Here is an 8,376-nt window from a genome sequence, read left to right as displayed (position 1 = left end):
CTGGGAGAGGAGGCTGCCCAACAGAAACCAGGGGCCACAGCCTTCCAGGTGGCCAAGGGCAGACCCCCTATATAACACCCGCGCCTGTGCTGGGGGGAGGACAAGCTCCTCCAGGCCACCCCAGGAAGAACTTCTCGCTGACAAACAGCAAGAGTGCCGAACGGAGGCGGTCCAGCTCCTGGCGATGCTGTGTGCCCCAGCCAGAGACCAAGCCTCTGCCACCTCCGCGGCTGGGTGAGAAGGAAGGAGGTCTCTGCGGGGCCTGCACAGCTCAGACTCCGGGATGGGGGCTGCTCTCTCTGTCTCAGGCTCCCTTCTTTGCTCTCTTCCTCATCCCTCTTGCTGACTGTTCCATCTGCTGCTGGGCCCTGGGACCCCGGTAACGCCCAGTGCCTGCCATTAAGCCCTGTTCCCTACCCATCGGGGCCTTGGCCACAAACCTCGCTAATTGGTGAGTGCTGAGCTCCCACAAGCTGGGGGTGCCAGGGAGAAGCCTCCATACCCAGACTGGCCCAGAGGGCTTCTTGGAGGAAGGGGCATTTGCGCTTAACCTAGAAGGGATTTCTATAGGCCCCAGGGAGGTGAGGAGGAGTCAGGCATTGTCGCTGAAGAAGCTGGGGGTGGGAGCGGACGGAGCTGAAGCTAGGGCTGGGTCAGTGGGGTGGGGCTGGGGGGATCCTTGCCTGATCATGACGCCGTAGAGCCGGGAGGCAACTAGGGCTTGGGAGAGGCAGCCAGGAGCCAGTAACCTGCTCTGCTAGTCAAGGATGGAGCTGGGCCATGGCTATGCTGCCGGGCCTCCTAATCCAGCCCCCACCCCCATCTCGCTCTCCTCAAAGGAACCAGAAGGACCGCACTGCGCCCTAGCTTTCCCCCACCTGACAGTTTCCCCACTGCCCCAGGATAAAGCCCAGCTCCTCGCCCTGGCCTGCCAGGCCCAGTGTGGCCCGACCTCACTGCCTGGCGGCAGGGTCCAGCTGCCTTGACAGCCAGGGCCAGCCCTGACCCTCAGGTTGGCAGAGCTGCCAAGCCAGACCCCGGGGGCACCCACCCCGTGGCGATGCCTCCACACGTACCAAGATGAGCTACACCCCAGCATGACCTGCCGGGCTCTCCCTGTTGGAGGAGGTGGCTACCCAGAAGATCGTGGCCTTGAGTGTGGTCAAATCCACCTGCATGCCCCCCTGCCCCACACTCCCCATCCCGCAGCCCTGCCCTCCCCAATGCTATCTCCTCCTTGCCGTCTGGAAGTCTCGGGGATCCCAGCTGAAGCTAACCGCAATGTGCACCAACAATGGTGTACGATCTTCAAACCCATGAAGTGGGACCGGCGAGGGGACCTCTCAGCTCTGCCACGAGCAGGCTATGTGTCCCTGGGGGCGGCCACCCCCTCTCTGGGCCCATCTCCTCCTCTGTGGCCAAGAGCTGATCTCCCACATAGTAATTCAGCCCCGCTCCTGTCCACTCCTGTCCACCCCGTCCACCCCCCGTGCGGTCCTATTTCTCCAAGACGCGTGCTGTGCTCTGCCGCTAGGAGCCCTCTGGGAGGCTGTCCTCCCTGCGGCTGGCGGTGCGCGGCGACCTCCTGTGGCCACACGCGGGCATAACATGGCTCTGCAGCGCCTGTCCCCGCCGGGGCCCGCACGAGGGCGCTGGGAGGGCAGGCTGCGCTCTGCCTACACCCTGCTCTTCTCCAAGGCCCAGCCAGGCCCCCTCTTCAGGTTCATCAGGCCCAAGTGGGAAAAGGTGCGGTGGCGTTGAGTCAGACCCAACTGCCTTCTGATCTTCATTCACAGACATTTATTAAGCATCTACTGTATGCCCTGCCTGTGTGGGTGCTGGGGCAGCAAACTAACAGAACAGGCAGGTCCCCATCCTCACTGAAGTTAGGGTCCAGCCAGGCCCCAGCACCTCCACTTCGATCTCTGAGCCCCATACCTCCTCCTGGAAACTTGCCTGCTCAACAATCCCCACCTGGCAGGGCTGCCGTGAGGATGGAGGTGCGGGGGCGGGGGGGACCTGGCCCAGGGCAGACAGCAGAGACGCAGCAGATCCCCACCCACCTCCTCCTCCACCCATCCGCACCCCCGCACTCCACCGCCCCTTTGTCCAGAGGGCTATTCCAAGAGCTTCCACCTAGACCCCCAAGCACCTCCCCCCCACGCTGGCATGCCTCTTCTGGGAGATCACGTTAGTGCTCTCACTTTACCCTCCAGGGAAGGGGCCAAATTAATAGCATTTGACTAGGAAGCTTTTTTAAAAATAAGGATCCTTTCATAGAGCGAGGGGGCACTCTAAAATTTGTCTTTGAGGCCCCTTTGGATTTTCTGCTTAGAGGGTTTACTCGAAGCAGGGCAGTGCTGAGTCCCTCTGCCAACCCCCTAGCCAACACAGGCCAGAGGACCTGGGCGCAGAGGAAAATGCAGGCAGGGCCTGTCCCTCCCAGCCCCCAGGGAGCCTGCCTAGAGAGCAAGAAAGGAGACCCTCGCACGTCTCCATTCCGTGGCTGGGAGTGTCACCTCCAGAGCAGAGACCCCCCCCCCAACCCCGAGCCTCAGTCACCCTGGGAAGGGACATTTGCCATGCTCCATGTTCCGCCACTCACACATCTGTGATTGCCCCTGGAGAGGCAGAGTGAAGACACTGAGGCACAGAGAGGTTAAGTACCCTGCCCGGGGTCACACAGCCACTGGGAGCTGAGCAGAGGGGTGGATCCAGAGCAGACTGTAAGTGCAGTGTTCTTCAGAGACCCCAGGCCCTTTTCACTGGACCATCTCTCTTGACTTTCAAAAGGTCCTGCGGACCATTTTTGGATGGAAGCCGGAGGAGGGAAGGGAGCTGGCCTCTAAGGGCAAGGCTCTGGGCCACCTTATCATTCCATCCGCACCGTGTCGTTAAGATGAGGAAACAGAGGCCCAGGGAGGCAAAGCTACACCCCACCCCCCAGCCACCCAGCTCTCTCACAGGTGCAGGATTCTGTCTCTGGTGCTATGGGCAAGATGCCAAGACACCCCGACCGCAGGACCAGCAGGTCTCTGGCCTCGCATGAGGCTTCCAGCCGCTGAGCTCCAGGCAGAGGGCCAGGTAAGGAGTGAGCAAAGGGCCTTTCTGTCTCGTCTCGGGCTGGCCCAGGGTCAGGAGGCCCCTGCCCGCCTCTCCTACTTCTCTGACTTTGAGCAACACAGTTTGAAAGGGTGGCTTTTCCCCTGTAGGTGAGGTTCTGCAGCCAGATCTCTGGCAGCCCGGGGGTCCCCAGAGCGTAGCCCAGCCGGCAGGTCTCCTTGAGCTCACCCTGCCCCTGGGTTTCCCCGCCTCCACCCGGCTTCCCAGGGGTAGATTCCGCCCTGGCACTTGGCTCCGAGGGGGCCACCTGGCAGGTAGAAAGGGCATCTGCTTTCAGACCCTCTAGCCTCGCCATTCACCAGCCGCTTACCTTGGACAAGCCACTCAATTTCTCCAAGCCCAGCTTCCTATAAAGGTGATGATCAGCTTACGTCTCATGTTTCAGAGATTTCACTGAGCTAACAGGGATTAGGAAAGTGCCTAGGGCCTGACCCGTGTGCATCCTTCTTTCCCTTTCTCCTGGGACAGAATCCTGGAATTCTGGAGGGTTCTCTCAGCCATGGGCCGAAGGCTGAGTATCCTCAAGGTGATGTGAGGTGGCCCTACTGACAGAAAGTTCTGCAGAATCTTTCTTTTTTTTTTAAAGATGTTATTGTATTTATTTGAGAGAGAGAGCACAAGAGGGGGGAGGGTCAGAGGCAGAGGCAGATCCCCCGCTGAGCAGGGAGCCCGATGCGGGACTCAATCCCAGGACTCCGGGATCATGACCTGAGCCGAAGGCAGTCACTTAACCAACTGAGCCACCCAGGTACCCGTGCAGAATCTTCTTCACACCCCCAAGTGAGTGGGCCCACCTCACCAGGGCCCCTGGCCTGTGGAGGCAGTGAATCAAGAGTCCTCCTCATCTGAGCCGCCCCCTGAGGCCTTCCCCCCACACTGTCGTCCACATGGACTGCATCCCCCTCTCCCTCCCGAGGAATCCTGTGTCCGAAGTGGACACAGACTGCACCCGCTGTGAGCCGGGATTCCCCGTGCCAGCCCCAGCCGGAGCCTCACACACTGGCCCGTCTCTGGTGGGGGACAGGGGACAGTGCCAGTGACGAAGGCTGCAGAGGGCACAGGGTCCCATGAAGGGACACACAGCCCACCCTCGCATCCGGGGTGGGGGGGGGCTTCCTGGAGGAGATGCCATTGTCACTAGGATTTGAAGGATTTTTTTTTTTTAAGATTTTATTTATTTGACAGAGACACAGCGAGAGAGGGAACACAAGCAGGGGGAGTGGGAGAGGGAGAAGCAGGCTTCCCGCCGAGCAGGGAGCCCGATGTGGGGCTCAATTCCAGGACCCTGGGACCATGACCTGAGCCGAAGGCAGACGCTTAATGACTGAGCCACCCAGGTGCCCCTAGGATTTGAAGGATTTAAGAGTGTGCATGTGAGGGGCGCCTGGGTGGCTCAGTCGTTAAGCATCTGCCTTCGGCTCAGGTCATGATCCCAGGGTCCTGGGATCGAGCCCCGCATCGGGCTCCCTGCTCAGCAGGGAGTCTGCTTCTCCCTCTCCCACTCCGCCTGCTTGTGTTCCCTCTCTCGCTGTCTCTCTGTCAAATAAATAAATAAAATCTTTAAAAAAAAAAAAAAGAGTGTGCATGTGAGTTAGTGGAGTGTTAGCAGGAAAAGTGAGATGGGCCTCCAGGTAGAGGTCACAAGGGTGTGGAGGCTGGAAGCAGCACGAGGGGTGCGGGAATCGGAGGCAAGTTGCCAGGCTGTCACTGGAAACTGAGGACAGAAAGGAGCAGACTGGGGACAGGGCTCGGGGAGGAGGCTCTGGGTGGGGCTTGTTGGCCTGAGTTGGTCCAAGGGGCGGGTCCCCTAATCTTGCCTCCCAGCTAAATGTGTCCTGCCCTGTGTTCACTTGTGCCCTGGACAGTGAGCCCCGGGGGCCGTGGGAGCTGGCTGGCAGGCCATCGTTCCGGGGCTGAAAGGGATCACGTGCTCTGTGGGCCATCCGGGTGTTGCCCTGTCCCTCAGCTTCTTCCAGGACACGCAGGAGGCCCGAGCTGACTCCAGCCCTCCGATGCCTGGGCTCCGGTCCCCTGCAGCACCAAAGGGTTCACGCTCTGCCGCTGGCCGGCCGGGTCCAAACCCTGGCGCCCCACTTACCAGCAGGAGCCCAGACCGGCTGCTCATGTTGTGTACTTGCTGGGTCTCCGTGTCCTTACGGCTGAAGTGGAGACAGGAAGACCTGTGTGCTGAGGCCCATAAGAGGTGCTCACGGCTGTGAGTCCCCTTCCCTGTGTTGCAGGACCTCCCTCCCTGCTGAGGCCAAGGTGAGGGACCTAGGCTGGTGGTGCCCTGCGGGGGGAGGAGAGCACAGCTGAGGGAGGGGGGCGTAGGCACAGAACCAGATGCAGGAGGAGGTGGGGGGTCATGTGAGGCCATTGCATCCACCCACAGGTGACAGTCTGGGCACGCGCCACCAGGGCTGGGGGTGGGCATCTCACTGGGGGCTACGGGGCTACCCCAGAAGGCAGGGAGCTCAGTGAGGGCGAGTCGGGAACCCATAGCCCTCGGAATCCAGGCTGGGCTGCTGTCAGGGACGGATAAGTTTGCTGATCCCTGGGGTGGGCGATGAGAAAGAACGATTGATTAGTCACTTTACTGTGATGGTCCTTTCCTCCCCTCAGCCACCCCAAGTAAGGTCACTATGTCCATCTTACAGGCCAGGAAACAGAGGTTCACCGGCCCCTGGCCAGCTACAGAGAGGGGTCAGGTCAACAGAATCTGGGCCCAGGTGTAGCTGGGATCTGGGGAAAGTGGCAGAAATCAGGGGTGGTACATGTACGGTCAGAGCCCAAGGGAGTCACTGCTTTATGGCAGAATGCGGGGGCGGAGGTCCTTCTGCCACTCCCCATCCCCAGCGCTTGAGTGGGCCGAGGCCGGTAAGGGACAGGAGCCGGGCAGCCTTTCCCAGGCCTGGGCCGCATGCGCCTCCGACTCCAGTACGGAGCCCAGGCTGAGCGGGAGCCCCAGACATCTGTGCCCAAACCTGTCCGGCCAAATGTACGTGGTGCCGCCCCGGAGCTGCTCCTGCTGCGAGAGCCAGAAGGCCAAGTGAGCGGGGACACACCTCTCATCTAGAAGAGCTCTGGTCAAGGCCACGGGCACCGGGTGTCTGCCAGGCCTCCCCCTCATGGTGCACGTGGCTCCTGTGAGCTCCCAGGCAGGCCCAAGGAAAAGAGAAATGTGCTCTGGATCCAGAAAGCTCTGGTTTTATCAGTCAGTGGCTATGTGACCTTGGACAGACCAACTACATCTCTGAGCACAAACACATCAGCTTTTTCATCTGTAAAATGGAGACAGCAATGCCCACCAGGGATGGTTGTTTTTCATTCATTCAAATGGTATTTGCTGAGCACCTACGATGCTAGGCACCGGGGAAGTAGCACAGTGAGTCGCTCTTATTAGGCAATGGTGGGCACCTTCCAGAAATCCAAGTTTCCAGATGCCAGCCAAGGGCCAGTCTTGAAAGCAGGCCTTTGTCGCAAGCCTGCTGTGTTCATTCTTTTCTGGGTAAGGTGGGGAGGGGAGACTATGAGGCCGGGGGGAGGACAGAGGCCACACCATGGGGGCCTTCTAGGCCAGGCTGGACTTGACCCAGGGCTTGATGGAGCCAGGGACGGGTGGTAAGCTAGAGGCAGCTGACAACGTACAGCCTGTGCTTAAGAAAGATTGTTCTGGAAGCTTTGTGGAGGCCAGAGGGAAAGTGTGGGGTGGGGGGAAGCTGGGAAGCTGCAGAAATCATTCAGAATCCAGTTCTGGAACCGGGATTCTTAGGGGACGATGACAGCATGACAGGCCTTAAGGGGCAGAGGGACTGTCAGGTGGGGGAGGGGGGCACCACACTGAGGGGTCCCAAGGGGAGAGGTTGGAGCCTAGGGAGGGGAGCAGAAGGGGGTGCAGGATCCAAGGGGCGGGTCCTGGGAGGGAGGCTGGCAGTTAGGGGTGAGGTGTGGGGTGGGGCAGGGACCCAGTTCTGAAGGGTCTGGGATGAGGGTGACAGCTGGGGAGGGGCTGGAAGAGGAAGACCGAGAAACTGCCTGAATTTCAAATAACCACAGCCACCTTGTCCCCAGGAGGAAAGCTGCCAATACAGGAGAAGGATGGATTAACAGAGAAGAGAAGTGGGGGCTGGAACAGGAAGGCGGGGGAGAAAACAGGAAAGTTTGGAGCATTCCAGACACAAAGGAGAAAGAGATGTGACCTGCAGGACCCTCAGAGCCTGTGTGGCAAGAGCTGGGGAGCCAGTCAGGGGGAGAGAGAGGAGGGAGGCTAGAGCAGGCTCAGGTCAGCGCCCCCCACCCTGACACCCCGTGTGCGCTGTCCCCGTGTGGCGGGCACCGGACCGGGTGCGCAGACAGGTAACTCACTGCCCGTCCTGGGGGCTGGACAGGTTCGGGCTGGGGTGGCCGGGGTACAAACGGGAGGGGGGGCAGCCACTGCCAGCCAGGACGGCTGAGCCGGGGATGGACTCTGGAACGGACCCCTGCCGCGGCCACAGGAGCACGCTGAGGCTTGCCTGAGGCCATCATGTCATCCCCAAGTGACAGCCCAAGACGGCTGTCCGTGCTGTACGCACGCGGGCACGTGCACACGCGCTCCACGCACACTCGCCCCCAGCTGCTAGAGGCGAGTCTTCTGGACCCCATCCCTCTCTGCTTCCCCCCACCCTTCTTTAGCATCAAGAAGTCAAATGTCCTGACCCCCAGGGAGCCGTGGCTGCAGGCTGGGCTGGACACGGGGTCCAGGCGCATGGACCGGGGCCCTTGGGGGTGTTGGCAGAGAAGCTACCGGCTGGTAGGACTGAGCCGGGCAGAGGACCACGTGTGGGCCCTGCGGGCCCCGCCCCACCTGTGTGCCACCAGAGTCAGCCAGCCGGATCCCCCCACACCTGGGCAAGTACAGACCTCCAGGAAGCAGGGGCCGTGGGGGCAGGGGGAAGGGCACAGGGGAGCTGAACGAACTGGGGTCCCCAGATTGAAATGCCCTCGGCCATGGGCAGAGGCTCCCAAGTCCCGCACCCTCTCTGGGAACCACACCGAGTGACTCACGAGGACGGAATGTTCCTCCCTGAGCAAGCTGCCCTGCTGACAGCCAGGGCCGCATGAGGAGGGCCCTTCTGAGGTCTGTCCCTGCGTGGGAAAGCCATGCTGGCCACACCAAGAATAGCACCGCCGTGAGGACGGCTGCCCCGGGGTCCCCGTGCAGCTCAGCCCAGCCTCGTCACAGCCACCTGGAGGGCAGGGCAGGACGGCAGT

This window comes from Halichoerus grypus, chromosome 6 (assembly GCF_964656455.1).
Source record: "Halichoerus grypus chromosome 6, mHalGry1.hap1.1, whole genome shotgun sequence".
Lineage (NCBI taxonomy): Eukaryota > Metazoa > Chordata > Mammalia > Carnivora > Phocidae > Halichoerus > Halichoerus grypus.
The sequence above is the reverse complement of the archived record's forward strand: the minus strand, read 5'-3'. Positions refer to the sequence as shown.